Below are 18,094 nucleotides of genomic sequence, written 5' to 3' on the forward strand. Positions count from 1 at the left end.
ATATAACACTATAAGTAAAATATTTTGCTAATTTCAAGTGATTTATCAGTGTGAGCTACTATTCTTCTTATATGAGACTATTTTTCTTATATGAGAAACTGAGAAAAAAAATTCTTGTCCTCTCCCCATCTCAGGTTATTACATACACACCAAAAACAAAACAAAGCAAACAAATAAACAAACAAAAAAGAATGTTAAGAAGCCCTCATTTAAAAATGGTACAGAATGAAATCTGAATAGAAACTGTTTTCCTGTCCCATTTCCTCCATGCTAGAAAGGCGTCTTTTGAGGGTTTGGCAAAACAAATTAGCCTAAACTGCAGGCTGGGTTAGAATGAGCTAAACAGGAAGCTCTGCTATTCCCCAAAGTTGGTGATCACTGAAACAAACTGAGCAACACTTCTGTGCTCCAATAGACGGAAGCAACCTCTGACTGTAGAATCTAAAGTTCTTACCTCTCCCTTTCACCCAGATCACAAGATCAAATTGCATTTCTTTCACGATTTTCTAGTCCTCTAGCTCACTGACTTGGTGAAAAGGAAAGAAAAAAGTAAGAGATAAATCTTCTTTTTATGCCTGGAGGGTTAAACTAAACTCAACTCTGTTTTGAAAAAATCCTTTCCAAGAACTTTCTGCAGAAACTTTGCTGGTGAGTACTTGGTAATATTTTTTCCTTTTTATGAGAAATTCAGGGGTCGTTTTGTTTTGTTTTTCAAGGCAGGGGGTGGGGAGAGAGACTGAGACAGAGATAGGGAGAGGAAGAGGGACTTGTATTCTCAGGGATGAAAACTGATTCCTCCTTTATTCAAAATAAGCAGTCATTCAAATAAATATAAAGTCTAACTCTTAGCCCTTGAAAATTGAGGCTTCTATTCTTAAAGAAGTTGAGATTGTGCTCTTACTCTGAATCTTTTCTGTTCTTTTAAACATGGAGAAATGGTTGCCTGATAAAATGTTCAAAAATAGCAGCAATAAAAAAGTTCAGGAATTGTGATTTATTAATTTTTTCATGTTGTATAATTGTTTCTTCAGGAGAATAGTATTTCCCTTAAATAATGTCAGCCAGTACTTTGGAAGGAAAAATATTATTTTTTAGTTGATGGAGTCTTCTGGGTGGATGAAAGTGCTAATGGGAAACCTTTTCAACTTGTTGAATTTAGTATTATTTCAAAATTAAGTATAATGTTCAAAATGAATAGTTTGTGAACTAAAACCTCTAGGGATACTTGTTAATTTTTTCAAGAGACCCAAATATCTTTATTATGATCATTAACCAGTGATAAGGATGGTCTAGTCCTTAACTTTGTAGTCTTAAAACAGATCAAAAGAGAGTTAAGTGGCACAATTGAAATGGATAATCACAAAAGACCTGGGTTCCAGTCCTTCCTTTAACACATACAAGTGGACATATCACTTAATCAGTGCCCTAAGAAACTTCTTACTTAGGCAGCAAATATCGAGATCCATATCCTCTGAGGGCTTATTCAACATCACAATGAAAAAAAAAAATCACAGATATGGATTTTTTAAAGACATCATTTATAATTTACATCAGTCCTTTGCTTTGATGTGATAGCATATGAAACCATTCTGAGTTTTTAGAGCTAGATAGCTCAGCATAGATTCATATAATATTATATATTGTAAAAAAAAAAATTCCAGATCTCATAACTGAAACAAACAGCTTTCTGTTTTTGAGGACAGTTTATTCTAGTTAAAAATTTAGGAGGGGATAAAAAGCACAAAACAAAGTCACAGAACCAGTATAGTGTGGGAAAAAAAGAAGAATAGAGAAATGATAAGCAACAGACTCAATATGACTCAGTGCTCTGGAAATTAGTCACAAAATGACTTTGGATAATAGAGTATGATATGAACCTAAGCCTTTCTTCCTGAGAGTCTAAAGGGAGAACCAAGGAAGGAAGTAAACAAACCAGATAGTCATTTCTATAAGAAGTACACTGTATGTATGTCATAGGGGAATTCAAGGACCAGTACACCTTTGAAAATCATACAGAAGTTCTCAACTTCTAAACGTCTTTTTTACAATATTTCTACAAATCCTTCAAATGCCACAATGAAATAAGTATCTATTTCATTGCACAATTATATCTTACTCAAGTTTACAATAAAAATTCAAAATAATTGAAAAAAAATGGAAAAAATAGAGAAAAAGATTATCTTTCAGGGTCTATTATGTAAGACTACTTGAATGTTGACAGAGTTCATTCTATGGATGCAAACAGAAACCAGAAACATTTCGTTCTTATAATGGATAAGTATTTGACATTGTCTTGGTATTAAGTACTGTTATTTTTTTAATGCATCACTCTATTATGTTGTATATAATAAATATCAAAATATTAAGGATAAATCAGAATATCAAATTAACGAAGAAAGAAAATGAACCTAGAATTATTTCCTTTCTCAAAAACGTGTACCAAGTCTGACTTTGAATATTCAATATCCAATTAGCTGTATTGTGACATCTATTGTTGATTAAAAGAGTAAACCTTTAACTTACTATCTCATTAAGTAATTTAATTGGAAATCTCTTTTTGATAAAAATATATTGCATGAAAAATTTGTATGTAGATCTTATTCTACTAGAATTCAGAGACTGAAGTTACAAATTCTAGGACTGGAATCAGGCAAAATCCTTATCTTCCAATACCATTTTCAATGCTTTCTAGCCATGTGTGTGACATGAGGGTACCACTTAACTTTTCTAATACATGCACATTTTTCTTCACAAAATTTTTGTGACAAAAGCATTCTGCACAGTTTAAAATGATATATCAAGCAACTAATCAACAATTTATTAAGCACTTATTATGTTCCCTATTATATATATATATATATATATATATATATATATATACACACATAGATTTCTATTACACGGAAGGAAGGAAGGAAGGAAGGAAGGAAGGAAGGAAGGAAGGAAGGAAGGAAGGAAGGAAGGAAGGAAGGAAGGAAGGAAGAAAGAAAGAAAGAAAGAAGGAAGGAAGGAAGGAAGGAAGGAAGGAAGGAAGGAAGGAAGGAAGGAAGGAAGGAAAGAAAGAAAGAAAGAAAGAAAGAAAGAAAGAAAGAAAGAAAGAAAGAAAGAAAGAAAGAAAGAAAGAAAAGAAAGAAAGAAGAAAGAGAGAGAAAGAGAAATAGACCAGAATGTTTATATATAGGACATTTAGATGGTACAATAGATAATGTACACAACCTGAAATTCCAGAATTAAAATCTGACCTTACAGATTCATTAGCTGTGTTATCCTGGGCAAAAAACTTAACCTTTGTCTTAGTTTCCTCAGTTGTAAAAAGGGGACAATAAAAAGCACCTATTTCCCAAGATTTGGAGGATCAAATGAGATATTTTTTAACATTTTAAAAAAAATGTCTTCTTTTTCTTATAATTACCATAGTATCCCTCCCACTACCCCTCCCTCCCTGAGAGCCATCCCATGTGGCAAGCAGTTTTTTTTTAGAAAATAAAAATTCAACACAACTGCTCCATACATTGAAAAAAAGGTACCAAAACATGCACAATGTGTAAAATCCTTCAGAACTCTTCTTTTATGTTACATCTGATATATAATGTAACACACTATATTTAATGTTTAGTGTCACTGTTCTGTTCGTTTACATTGTAGTTGCATTGTGTATGTTATTTTCAAGATTTTGATTATTTCATTCTGCTTTAGTTCTTTCCATGCTGCTATTTATTCAATGCAAATATAATTTCTTATAGCACAAAGATATTCTATTACATTTGTGGGTCAAAATTTATTTAGTCAAACTCTAATCGATGGACTCTTTCCAATTTTTTAGATATATGAAAAAGTGCTGCTATAAATATTTTTGAGTAGATGAGAACCTTTTTTTTTCTTATCAGCTACTTCTTAAAGAATATCTGGTTCAAAGGGTATGGACTTTTTAATCACTTTATTTACATAATTCTAATTTCATTTGCAAAATTGTGTATCCTTTAATAATTCTCCCAATGTATTATTGTATATATGATTTCAAAATCCCTCCAATGTCCACTTGATATTTTATAACACATTTGCCAATTTATGAGGTATGAGGTAAAACCTTAGGATTGGTTTAATTAACATTTTCCTTTTATTTGGATAATTTTTATATGTTTTGTGAGTATTTTATTGTTTTGGGAGGAATTTCATAACCCCTGATCATTTATCTATTGAGTTGTGGCTAATAGTATATCACATACATTTCATTTTTTGCATGCCTTTACAAAAGGGATTTCTCTCTTTTCATTAGCTTTCTGTTTAGTCTAGACCCTCATACTGTTTTCATGACCCCTTTAATCATCTGGTATCTCTTTTTTAAAATTTTTCATATAATATATGCATATAAAGTATCGAAATTATATTCCTGGTCAAAGGTTGATTTTCTTAGCTCTTTGTGAGGAATGGAAAGTGTCCTTCTTTAGACTTGATAAAAGGAGTACTTGTCCTGCTCTTCTTATACTTTAACTCATGAAAGAATGCCTCCTTCCTTAGACAAGATAGTATTGTATAAGGATGATGCTCTTTGATGAAAATTTGTACAACTTATTAGAATGGCCTCCTGGGAGGTTTAAGATTTTGGACTATTCTTGTCAATAAATATATTTCCAATCCTTCCCCTGCCCCTTGCTGTTGTATTAATATCCCAATTTCCCTCTGCACAGGGTTGTCATCTTTATAAATGGATTCCACCATCTTTAGGCATTATCTTTGACAGATGACTTCCATAGATAGATTTGTAGTACATCCCAGAGAACAAAATTTCATGTCTCATGTAGTCTCTCCTTTTATTTTATCTCATGATTTTTAAGGTTTACAGAAGCTATCATGGGTCTCCCCTTCTAGGGTCTCCCTTCTAGGCACATTGCTTAAATGGATTCTTTTTCCATTGTGCCACATTTTCCAATACAGTGCCAGTTATTTCAGGTACTGAAGAAATTGTCCCAGGGCAGCTAGATGGCACAATGAATAGAGAACTGACTGTGAACTCAGGAGGTCTTAAATTCAAATCTGGCCTGAGACACTTCCTAGCTGCTTGACCTTGAGCAAGTCACTTAAGGGGGACTGAGTCACAGCCAGAGCCAACTCTAGTTAACCTGATCCATATCTAGCCTCTAATCCTGGGTGGCTCTGGAGGAGAAGGTGAGGCTGATGACTTAGCACAACATCCCCCTCACTCAAATTCAATTCATGTGCTTGTCATGGTATCACCTCCACGGTGTAATGATCTTCAAGAATGAAGGACAAGGAACAGCAGCAACAACAACCCATGGTAGGCACAGTCCCATCGCCATGTTCCTTGTTATGCAGTCCACTACTGATCTATAATTTTTTCCCTACATTTGCTTTGAAATCTCTCTGTGTCTAAGCTTTTCTTCTACTCCAGGGATCATCCCACTACCCCACTTTATAAGATATGCAGACTTTTCAAGTTTCAGTGCCTCCAGGGCTCATCCAATGTAAGTTCAGAGTCTGCTTTCCCTAGTTCTCTGGAAGCTCAGGGGTAGATGCAATTCAGACCTTTGCTTGGTTGGTACCTAAACCTTTCAGATTCAGCTGCCTTTGCTTCTGAACGGGTGTGGCCATGCTGACCTAAGCAAAATTCCACAGTCTGTAGCAAGTAGTTCCATAGCACTAGAAAATAGGAGGGGAAAATTGAAACTTGATCTGAGTCTCACAGGAAGTCAGACATTCCACAAAGCAAAAGGGGGGAAAGGTGTGTGTTCATGTAATTCTGTATCTTGTCCTTGTATACCAGTCTAGCACCTGATAGTATGGAAGACAGAAAAGGGCTGCTAAGTAGGTTCAGAATCAACAAGTTGGGTTGAGTGGGGTTTTAAAATTTTTCTTTTGGGTTCTAGGGATCCTAGATTATGGAAACAATCAAAGTTGTTATATCTTTGATCCATAATTTTTGTTTCAGAAAGGTCTGAGAGTTCATCTGCAATAGAGAAAATTTCTAGTCTGCCATCATGATGCTCACAAGACCTTGAGGTAATATTTGTAAAGTGATTAGCTGAATTCCTGTTAATATAGTAGGCATTCTAAAAAAAGACTTTTCTCCTTTATAGTAATATAGTAATATGGGGAGACAAGATACTAGCTACTAGGTTGTGGGGAATTAAGAAAGAATGTAGAAAGTGAGACTTGATCTGAGTCTCACAGGGAGTCAGACATTCCACAAAGCAAAAGGGGGAAAAGGACAGCATTCTAAGTCTATAGATGATGCAAGGCTGCCAGGGAATAGATCATCATATGTACAGTGGAACATTAGGATAATATGGCTAGATTACAGTGTTTGGAGGAGAGGGATGTTCAAAAGGACCAAAGAAGTAGCAAAAGGACATGTTTAGATATTTGGTTCAAGAAGTAATAAAACGTCACTGTAGTTTATAGATTAGATTTGAGGAAACTTTCTTTTGTGCTTGTGTTTGAACATAAAGTAGAATAATTTGAAGTAGGGTAACTAGGGAAGAAATTATTATAGTACTCTAGTAGAAAGGATGTTAACTAAGGTTGTGAATTTGTTAGTGGAAAAGGGTATTGTGGAGATAGAATTAATAAGATTTTTTTTTGTTTTTTTTGCAAGGCAATGAGGTTAAGTGACTTACCCAAGGTCACATAGCTAGGTAATTATTAAGTGTCAGAGGCCCTTTGATTTGCATTCAGGTCCCCCTGACTCCAGGGCTAGTGCTCTATTCACTACACCACCTAGCTGCCCCAAATTAAGAAGATTTTTAAAAGAACTTTATATTTGGAGAAAATGAGTAAGAATCAAGAATGATATTAAGTTTGAAGAATAGTAGTACACTTGCTGGTAACAAGAAAGTTTGGGTGAGGGATGGGTTTGAGGGCAAAGATAAAATAAATTTTGGTTATTTTGTACTCTATAGACAATTTATTATACAAATATAAAAAATACTGATATTTTAGTATTTTGGCTAAACCATTCTAGATGTTCTCTTCTATTCATTCACAATCTGCTCAAGTCATGGTAGGATTTTCTGAATCTTAAAATTTTTCATTTTTTGTGGTTACTTATGCTATACTTAACTTTCCGTTTGTTATCTTTCATTCTTACCACATGTCTAGTCTGTAACCCTTTCCAGTCACAGAGATTATTTACTTATTGCTTAACATACTAGGAAACTAAGTCTTAAAGGAGTTGAATTGTGTGCTGAAAGTCACATAGTCACTTAGTGGCAAAGTTAGAATTAGAATTCAGATCTCCTGACTCAAATTTCTTTGCTCTTTTTATCAGCATATTTTAAAGAAATATTTTTGTGATTGAAGTACAGCAAAGTACTTAAACCCAGTTCTCCCTGAATGTGTCTATCTACCCCACTTACTATACCACATCTATTCATATATTTTAGTACATATGTGTGCATATATAGTTGTGTTTGGATAAGTAGAAACAAAGATAATTCACCTTGATTTTGGTGGTGACTAATCTTAAGATTGTTTATTGACTGCAGTGGTAGTATTTTAATTCAAATTTTGCTCTTTTGCCCTTTAAAGACTTTAGTACTAGAAAGTTGTCTTTTCAATACAAACTATTCAACAACATCTTCAAAACTTTTTTCTCTCTAAATCCATATATAGAAATGATAGAATTCTGTAGTTTTCAATATTTGTATATAGGAAGCTTGCAAAGTCTTTCAAAATTCTTATAACTGCACAACCATGTAACCAACTATTTCTGCATTACTCTCCATATCTTTGAGAAAAAGAGAGTGGTATTCTTTCTGATCATCCTTCCTTAATTGCCATCACACTTTGTTTCTATTCATCTTCTCTACTGCTCTCCTCTTCACTGTCCTATATATTTCTGACTTTTACTAAGCCCTAAACTCAGCTCATGGAAGATAAAGCTTTGGGAAATACTGTAATAATAATGTAATACTGTAATATAATGTTACCTCTACTGAAACACAAGGAAGTCCTTAATTATATTCCTTTCCCTTCTCTCCTTTCAACCCAAAAGATTACACTAAAATATTGCCAATGTCTTACTTCTCTGTCACTATTATATTATGTTCCTCCCTTTTGTTGTTGTAGTATCTTCCACTGAATGGACAGTAGTTTTTGCCAAATCCACAGTTTCTGAAAAGAATATCCTAAAATGGTTATTTCTTCATATATTCTCTGATGTAAGATATCACAGGAAACAGAGAAGTACATCAGATTTTCCTGGATTCTGGAATACAAATGAGAAGAGGAAGCAGGGGACAAAGTAGAATTGGAAGAGACCATGACTAGTTTCCTAACTAGGAGGAGGAATGTGTCTCTGTCTGTGTATGTTTGTGTGTTTGTGTGTTTGTGTGTGTGTGTATGTATTTGTGTATTTTAAAAGGATACTTCCATATAATGAAGGCCCTCACACCTTACTGTGAAGCATGAAGTAGACAGAACAAGTTGCACAGGAGAAAAACTTGGGGTTATATTTTTGTGGGTACTAAATTAGAACTCCAAATAAATTGTGGAATGAGTACAAAAATGCTATAAATAGAATTCATAGAAACTCCTGAATTACAAAACTTTCCAATTGAAAGGGGTTAAAGAAGCTGACATGTCCAACTTATACATAACCAGTATTTACTCAAAAACATACCCATCTTTTTTTTTCAATAAACTCTATAAGAAGGAAATTACTATTTTTTTTGAGATAAGAATTGCACTTTTTGGATAACTTTAATTGCTAGGAAACTTGTACTTACCCCAAAAGATATATTTGCCACATTGCAATCTCATTTATTGTTTCTTATCCTTCCTTTTAAAGGCAAACAGCACAAATCTAAATTGTACTCTATGTGATGATACTTCTTAAAAATATGAAAATAGTTATTTGGTCCCTCTGAGTCTTTTCTTCTCTAGTCAGAATACTCCTCATTGATCATCATATGGAATATACTGTAATTCTCTCACCATTTTGCTTGTCCTCTTCAGAACAATTCCAGCTTGTCTGGGATTTACTAACAGCCAAGTTTGGTTTACCTATTTTCCCTTTTAGTCTAAGTGTTCTGTCTCCTTAAGGAGATTTAGAAGAGCATTAGATTGAAACAGAGTGGGAGAACCTGACACATAAGAAAATGTAGGAGATTTGGGGACCCTAAGTGTTATGGCATCCAAATGAGAGACTATTTGAAAGAGTCTGATGTTTTAACAGTGAACTAAATGCAGAGAAGCAAATAATTTAAATGATACATGAATTGGATAAGACAAAGTCCAACCACAGAATTTAATACTGCTGTAAAATATTGCACCCATGGAAAATACAATAAAGAATCCCTTTGGGGCAACTAGGTGGTGCATTAGATACAGAACAGGCCCTGGAATCCTGAGGATCTGAATTCAAAATAGGCCTCAGGCACTTAATAATTGCCTAGCTAAGTTATCTTGGGCAAGTCATTTAACCCCCATTGCCTTGCAAAAACAAAAACAAAAACAAAAGTCCCTTCATATCACTTGATAAGAGATTAAGTACTCTACAAAATAGCTCCAGGGCAAAACCTCATAGCCATACAAATGCTATGAAGTTCTTTGGTTGCCCATAGTAGAACTAGGGTAAATACCAGATGAATAAGAAAGAAATATAGGAGCTCTGAAAGAATGAGTCCCATGAAGCCTCCATTTCTATTTCAGTTTAACAATACAAGTCCAAGTATTTCCTCAACAATGTGTATATACTCATATAATATTATATAATATACTTATATAACATAATCCTCAATAATTAAAGGTATATTATATATATACATACACATATACATATATATACATATACATATATATGTATATATATGTATACCTAATAATATCCTGAGAGATTAAGTGATTGCTGAGAGTCACATCAAAAATAGATGTGAAGGGGTGTCTAGGTGGTGCACTGGATAGAGCACTGGCCCTGGAGTCTGGAGTACCTGAGTTCAGTCCGACCTCAGACACTTAATAATTACCTAACCATGTGGTCTTGGGCAAGCCACTTAACCCTTGCAAAAAAAACAAAACAACTAAAATGTATCTATCTATCTATCTATCTATCTATCTATGTGTGTGTGTGTGTGTGTGTGTGTGTGTGTGTGTGTGTGTGTGTGTGTGTGTGTATACATATATATGTGAAAAAGTGAGACAAAAAATACAAATTTCTTCTGTTTGACTTGAAAACCTGTTACAATCTATCCAACCCATCTTTCCAATTCAGGGCTCATTGCTTTCTTAATATTTTCTATATTCCAACCAAATTGTTCCAATAACTGTCTCCTGTATTTGACATTTCATTCCACATATCATACTGGCACTGGTGCTTGTTGAGTGAATGAACAAGAAAACATGGGAACTCATATCAAATATCTACCAAACTGTATTTACTATCATCTTCTTTCCTCATACTATAATAAATAGCTTCTCTATCACATCAAAGAATGAGTGTACATTCTCAACTGTGAGAGACAGAAGAACTATATTAGCAGGCAAACTTATACTACTGGAAGAACATCTTAGAAGAATATGGTGGAAGCTGAAAAATTCCAACTGAATAAAAATGAGAGTTACAATTTTGATTCTACTGCTAACTTATAGATTGTTTTACTTTCCTTTTCTTTGAAATAATTTTATTGCACAAAATATTCTCAAAGAAGTTCTTTCCAACTCTGAGTTTCTCAACTGATTCCAAGAATACCACAACCAAGTAAAGGATTCTGTTTCAAAACATGGTAGAAGCATTGCTAGACTTCTTCATATGAAGTTCACTTCAAACGTCATCAAATAAGACTTCCTTTTTTCTTTTCTCATTTTTTATATTTTGACACGTTGCCCAGATTCTACAGGAAAATTATAAAATTGTTTCAGAAAAATTTTGAGGAAGAGAGCAATAGGTACATTCTTAATAAGATTGATCCCAATAAAAGAGATATGAAAGAAATTCAGTTATTGCAGAAATAAAAGGTAGACCTGCAGTATTAAAACAATCTTCAGAAGACTTTATGTGCTTATGACAGTGATATTAATATTTAATATTAATTAGAATGAGTTTGAGTTAGAGTTCAGGTTAGAGAAGAGTATTCCAAGAAGTAAACTGTGCTTGGAATTGAGCTATCTGTAAACAGAAGACTTCCAGTTTCTTTTAGTCTAACTTTTTCATTTATTCATGTAGTGACTCCTTCTTACTTCTAGGGTAAAATAATCATTCTATTATACGAATTTTAAAGTTTTGCAATCTGATTACAACTTATATTTCTATTGATAATACATTTTATTCTTTCACAAACTCTCCCAATGAAACCAGTCTACTTTCTTTCCTCATATTATATAATTTTCTATCTCCCATCCACCTGTACCACCCACTCCCTGTGTTGTGTTTTCCCCAACTTACCCTTTCAGAAACCCCAGTCTGGATAAATGCAGTTTCCATTTTGTATCCTGGTTTTTCTCGTTCAAAATATCTTCTAGTAGAAGTTACAGAAATAATGTGGAGTATGAATTTAGTTCTTCCCCTAAAGGCTTGAGGGCAGCTAGGTATACTGGATCTGGAGTCAGGAAAATTCAGTCACTTACTAGTTATGTTATCCTGGGCAAGTCACTTAACCCTGTTTATCTCAGTTTCTTTACCTAACAAAAAAACCAAATTCACCCAGTAGGTTTGAAAGAAAACCCCAAATGGCGTCACAAAGAGTCAGACATGACTGAAAACACTGAATGACCACAACAATTAGCTACTAGATTGTCCAGATATTTATTGACCCTGTTGTTCACTCATATGCATCAAACACTCCATCTTATACCTCAGCCACCCAGGAAGCAGCCTCTGAAACTGACATTAGAAGTTTTACTTTTGAGTTCTGTATTAAATATGTATTCTCTTTAGTTTTGTTCTTAGAAATATGTTTCTCTCCAAAAGATATCCTATCCTTGGACACTATTTTCAAGATTTATTGCTCCTCTCATTTCTTCTTACTTAAGGCATTTCTCCTTCTCAAGCTAATACTGGACTTGGAGGAAAGGTGGGCATACTACTTACTCTATATTTCTCAAGCTAATTTCATCATTCTGTATCTTCTTCTGAAATGTTTACTCCATCTATTGATATTGGTAAAATAAAATAAAGTATCAATTGGGGAAAAAAGGTCATTTAGTCAAACTAAATTATTTCACAAATAGAGAAACTAAAAACCAACATTCATCCACATGCCATTTGCAACCTTTCCCCTTAGCAGAGACCAGTCTAGGTGAACATTGTACATATACATTTGTGTTTAACATCGTTTATAGATAAGTCATTTTCTGTATAAGGAATTAGGACTAAGGGAAATGAAAGAAAACCATGAGATAGGAAGCAAAAACATGAGGTTTTTTTTTTAAAAAAGGGAACATAGTGTTCATTCAGGGGTTTTGTGGTTCTGTTTTGTTTTTCTTCCTCTGGATGTGGATGGTGTTGTCTATAGCAGATCTCCCAGGGTTGTCCTAGATCTCTGAATTGTTGAGAGGAGCTACATCCATCAAAGTTGATCAATTCACAGTATTATTAATGTGTACAATATTCTTGGTTCTACCCTCTTTGATCAACAACAGTTCCTGTAATTTTTTCCATGGTTCTCTAGAAGTTGATCATTCATGATTTCTTATAGAACATTAGTACTCCATAGCCTTTCCCCAATTGATGGGCATCCCCCTCAATTTCTGAATCTTTACTACTAGAAAAAATGCTGCTATGAATATTTTGAAACTTGTGGGACTTTTCTCATTTTTTATGATTTCTTCTGTACATAGGCCTGGTGTTGGAATTGCTAGGTCAAAGGGTATAAATAGTTTTATTGCTCTTTGGCTATAGTTTCATATTGCTCTCCAGAATGATTGGATTAGTTCACAACTCCACCCACAATGCATTAATATCCCAATCCTCCCTACAAGCACTACAATATTTTCATTTTCCTTTTTTTGTCATCTTAGCCAGGACTAAATGGCTTCTTAAATCCATTGATGCTCTAAATCTATGATCATCTGAAATTAGATTGTCTTACTCCCAATTCCAATCTCATTCCATTGTTACATGTTTCCTCAATCCCCCAAAGTCTGAGGGACCTTCATTATGTACTTGTCTTATTATCTTCTTTTAGGTAACTACTCCCTTTTGATTTCACCCTTTTTGACTGACTGCCTGTTCTTCAAGATTACTGACCACATTCTCATTCCTGCTCTTGTCATACTCTTGTCATACTTGTCCTCTTCCATTTGCTTTGTTTCATCTATTGTTCCATACAGTATTTAAGAATATTAACCCTTAACTTTTAGAAGGTTACAAAACAAAATAGACATGCCTTTGTATAATAAGAAATGATTTTAGGTAGATAGATATACAATATGCAAATGTAACTTGGCAGGATCACACAGCTAGTTTGTCATCTGAGACCAGATTCAAACTACCCATCCTCCTGACTCCAAAGCCACTGCTCTATCCACTGAACCACAGAGCCTTCTCCATTTGTCCTCATTCATGTCTGGCCACTGAATCCATATGACTCTGGAGGAGAAAGTCAGGCTGGTGACTTAGCACAGCACCTCTTCACTCAAATTCAATTCACGTGATTTGCCATGGCATTATCTCTCTGATGTCATGGTCTTCTTTGAGAATGAATGACAGGGGCGGCTAGGTGGTGCAGTGCATAGTGAACTGGCCTTGGAGTCAGGAGTACCTGAGTTCAAATCTGGCCTCAGACACTTAATAATTACCTAGTTGTGTGGCCTTGGGCAAGCCACTTAACCCCACTGCCTTGCAAAATCTAAAAAAAAAAAAAAAAAAGGAGAATGAATGACAAATATTATATAACAAAAGTGGGATCATATGAGGAACAAAAAAAGGAGACTAAATAAATATTGAATAAATTAATACCCCATTATATTGTATTTTATATTTATATATGTATAGACAAGTCATCAACTCACTTCCATTTGTAGTCTTGAATTCACAAAACCAAGTCACAGGATAAGAGAGTAGAAATTTCATTCTCTCTTCTTTATAGATTACATAATAATGGGAAAATTCTGCATTTTATAATAATTCTATATCAGGTTCATTAAATTATTTGGGTTTTATTTTTTTACTTTTAATTGATTTTGGATATGACAATGGAAAATTCGATGACTTTTTTCCTGGGAAAAAGAAGAAAGTGTACTCCTATTATTGTCTGCCAGAAATGCTACCTTGTGTTTCACTGAATTAGAGATGCTTTATGAGAATAGAGAGTAGCCAAATAGGAGTTTTGAGTTTGGAAAGACAAAAGGTTGATTGAAAATGTAAGTAATTAACTGTTTAAATTAACAATTATTTTATTAAGTGGCTACTATATGCCAAGCAATGTGTTGGCCATTGGGAATACAAAAACAAAAACAAATGAATATCTGCCTTCAAAGAGCTCACATTCCTTTGCAAATAATGGATATTTGTAAAACCATGAAAACTATAATTGGGTCATCAATTTCTCAAACTAAGAGATAGCACTTTTCTTTTGAATAATAAATTTAAATTTAAAATCTGGAAAGGTCTTAGAAGACATTAGTCTAAATGCTTCCCTTTATAGTTGAGGAAGTTGAAATTCTTAAGACAGTTTTTCTGACTTTCCAGGGTTCTCACAAAAAGTGAATAGCAAAGTTAGGTCTTGAACACAAATCTATGATTACAAATCAATCCTCCTTGAAAGCAAAACTTAGAGGTATATCCATAGATTTATAAATGTAGAACCTATATTAGACTTTTTTCTATCAAGGGAAGGGAGAGGGAAGGGAGGGAGGAAAAAAATATAAAACTCAAAGCCTTGCCAAAAAATGATTGGTAAAAATTGTATGTAGTTTTGAAAAGCAAATAAATAAAATATTTAATTTTTTTTTAAAGTATATCCATGGCAAGTAGTAAACATAAAAAATGATATAATACAAAAAAAATAATGTTAAGAAGAATTTAGTCATAATTATGAATAAGACCTATTCACATATAAGAACTTAAGAGAAAGAACTGATAATGAACATCTTATTATAATAGCTCATATTCAGATAATATCTCATATTCGGATAATTCCCTGATAATTTTCCTCAAAATAGGGGCAGCTAGGTGGTGCAGTGGATAAAGCACTGGCCCAGGAGTCAGGAGTACCTGGGTTCAAATCTGGTCTCAGACACTTAATAATTACCTAGCTGTGTGGCCTTGGGCAAGCCACTTAACCCCATTTGCCTTGCAAAAAAAAATCTAAAAAATAAATTTTTCCTCAAAATACAGCATCTGTGGTGATGGTAGTTGTTGCTGTTCAGCCATCTCAGTCCCATCTAATTTTTGGTGACCCCATTTGGGATTCTCTTGGAAGGATCCTGGCATGATTTGTCAGTTCCTTCTCCAGCTCATTTTACAGATGAAGAAACTAAAGCAAACAGGGTTAAATGACTTGATCAGTTTCACACAGCTAAAACGTGTCTCAGGCCAGAATTGAAATCAGGAAGATGATCTTTTTGACACTAGACCTGGAGTTATATCTACTATATCTAGCAATATTACCTAATTGTCATACCTGTGGAAGAGGGAGCTCAAATATTTTTTATTGCAAATTTATGTATAAAGTAAATTAGGCAGAGAAAGTGCAAATGACTGGTCAATAATTACAGAACAAATTATAAGCTAATAAACTAATAAAAAGTTGAGTTTTGAAGCCATGTCTTCTAACCTCTTAGTTCACAAGCTCATTTCTTTATATTATGCTATCTCCCCCAAGGAAGAATCCCTACTATATGAAGAGCTATGAAGAAAGTGAGAACAAATTTAGGGATACATCTTTCTCCTTTAGAAGTTATAACTTGATAGATGTGGTATATAATTCATACATTGTCCCTTAGTGGTAACTGTCAGAGAGATTTCTGAGTTTAGTGGAAGATTACTTTCACTCAGGAGGGTCATTTTGGTGTTTCTGTTGCAATGGAAAGAAAAGGATAAAATGATGTGGCAACCAGGGATATACTGACATAAATCACTGCTGCCTTTCTCTTTTGGCCCATCAGAGGAACAACAGCAGTTAGGAATGGGACTAGGAGCTAATTAGAATAATGAGAAAGAGAGAGAGAGGGGGCTTATTTGGGACTCTCCTCTGAGGAGTGAGATAGCCCAGCCTAGTTAAAAAAACATTACTGAAGTTTCACTAAATTTATAAAGTATTATGGTGAATTTTAGGGACATAAAGTCAAAATAAAACAAAAAAAAAATGAAACAAATAACAGATCCTGAAGGAGCTTACATTCAACTGATAGATTTAAATGTAAATATGGAAGTAACAAATGGACCAGGAGGGTTCTCCTATAGAGAGTTCATGATCTAAGCACATAAACATGTTTCAGGAGGAAATTTTCTATAATGGGTACATGAGTTAAATCTTGAAGAAAGTTTGAATTCTAAAATTCACTTATATTGGAATTCTTCCATAATTTGGTATGGAGTAGCAATTAAAAAGAAAAATAAATTAAGTGATCATTAAATAATAATGATAAAAACTTAGAAACTCAAATCTACATAGACATTAAGGACCATAATATGTTCTTCCCAATTGTGAGTTAATGGTGTACTTTAATTATAGTTTGATTTCTGTTCTATTTTTATTTCTGTCCTAAAGACATTGTGTTAATTCTCTTAGAAATTCTCAAGTGCCAAACTCGTTTTAATAATATTTTCCTTTAGCTACTAAAAATATATATACAGTATCTAGACAACAAGAAAGAGTCAGAATTCAATTTAGTATGATGGGATTTATATTTGGAACTCATCTTTTCTATGCCATTTTAATAAATAAGAAAATTAGGTTTATTCTTCTTCTTTAGTCTTCTGAATCCAAAACCTAGTGGTTTTTAAAATATGCCAGATTTAATAAAAACTCATTAAATAAGTTCCATAGAATAATGTTTAATTATTGTTATAGTCACAAATGAAGATCACAGCTTCAAAAAGTCTTTCATTTAAATATTCCTTAAGGTCATACAATTCAAGTGAATAAGTATTTGTTCAGTATCAACAAAGGAACTAAAAAAATGAAGAAATGAAATAAATAGCAAGAGTTAAAATGATTAAATTTATATATATATATATATATATATATATATATGCATCTATATGTATACATATGAGAAATGAAAAATAATAGTAAAAAAACCCAAGTCAACATCTTGTTGAAGGAGACACAAAAATTTTTAAGAAAATCACACATGGGGCAGCTAGGTGGAGCAGTGGATAAAGCACTGGCCCTGGAGTCAGGAGTACCTGAGTTCAAATCTGGTCTCAGACACTAATTACCTAGCTGTGTGGCCTTGCAAAAAAAAAAAAGAAAGAAAGAAAAGAAAATCACATCTTTACAAACAGACTAGGCCAAATGGTAAAAGAGGTCCAAAAAAAAAAACAACAATGAAAAGAAAAATGCCTTAAAAATGAAGAATTGGTCAATAGAAAAAGACTCACAAAACTCTTTAAAAAAACTCCTTAAAAAGTAGAATTGAGTAAATGGAAGTTAATGATTCTATGAGAAGTCAAGAAACAATAAAACAAAACGAAAAGAATGAAAAAATGGAAGCCAATTTAAAATATCTCATTAGAAAAACATCTGATCTGGAGAACAGATCCAAGAGGGATAATTTAAACTTTATTCAACTAACTACCTGAACAAAAGCAGAGCCTAAACAGTGTCTTCCTAAAAATTATCAAGGAAATCCAGAGGGTAAAATATAGATTGAAATAATTCAACAATAATCTCCTGCAAAAAGATCTCAAAATGAAAACTTCCAGGAATATTCCAAATTCCCAAACTCCTAGGTCAAAAAGAAAAACCTAACAACAGAAGATTTAGTGGTTTCTTAATTTAAAAGATTGGGAGCCTTGTAAAGTAATATTACACAGGGCAAAGGAGTTAGGATTGAAACCTAGAATCCCTTACCTAGCAAAAGTCAGCCTAATTTTTTTGGGGGGGGGAATCAATAGTCAATGAAATAAAAGAATTTTAAACATTCTTTATGCAAAGAGCAGAACTGATTAAAATATTTGACTTTCATGTAT

At 33.5% G+C, this 18,094-nt stretch overlaps 1 protein-coding gene across 3 annotated transcripts in view; it reads left to right on the forward strand.

Moving 5' to 3' along the window:
• The first annotated feature begins 345 nt into the window (after positions 1–345).
• Positions 346–18,094, forward strand: part of TFPI (tissue factor pathway inhibitor) — an 87,582-nt gene continuing 69,833 nt past the window's right edge. For 2 of the 3 annotated variants that reach the window (XM_074215534.1, XM_074215537.1), the window contains exon 1: positions 347–648. The gene's annotated coding sequence lies outside the window, so the exon portion shown is untranslated. Of the gene's footprint in view, positions 649–5,947; positions 6,019–18,094 lie in introns of all 3 variants that reach the window. The other variant, XM_074215535.1, reaches the window with a different exon arrangement.

Source organism: Macrotis lagotis, chromosome 1 (genome assembly GCF_037893015.1).
Source record: "Macrotis lagotis isolate mMagLag1 chromosome 1, bilby.v1.9.chrom.fasta, whole genome shotgun sequence".
Classification (NCBI taxonomy): domain Eukaryota; kingdom Metazoa; phylum Chordata; class Mammalia; order Peramelemorphia; family Peramelidae; genus Macrotis; species Macrotis lagotis.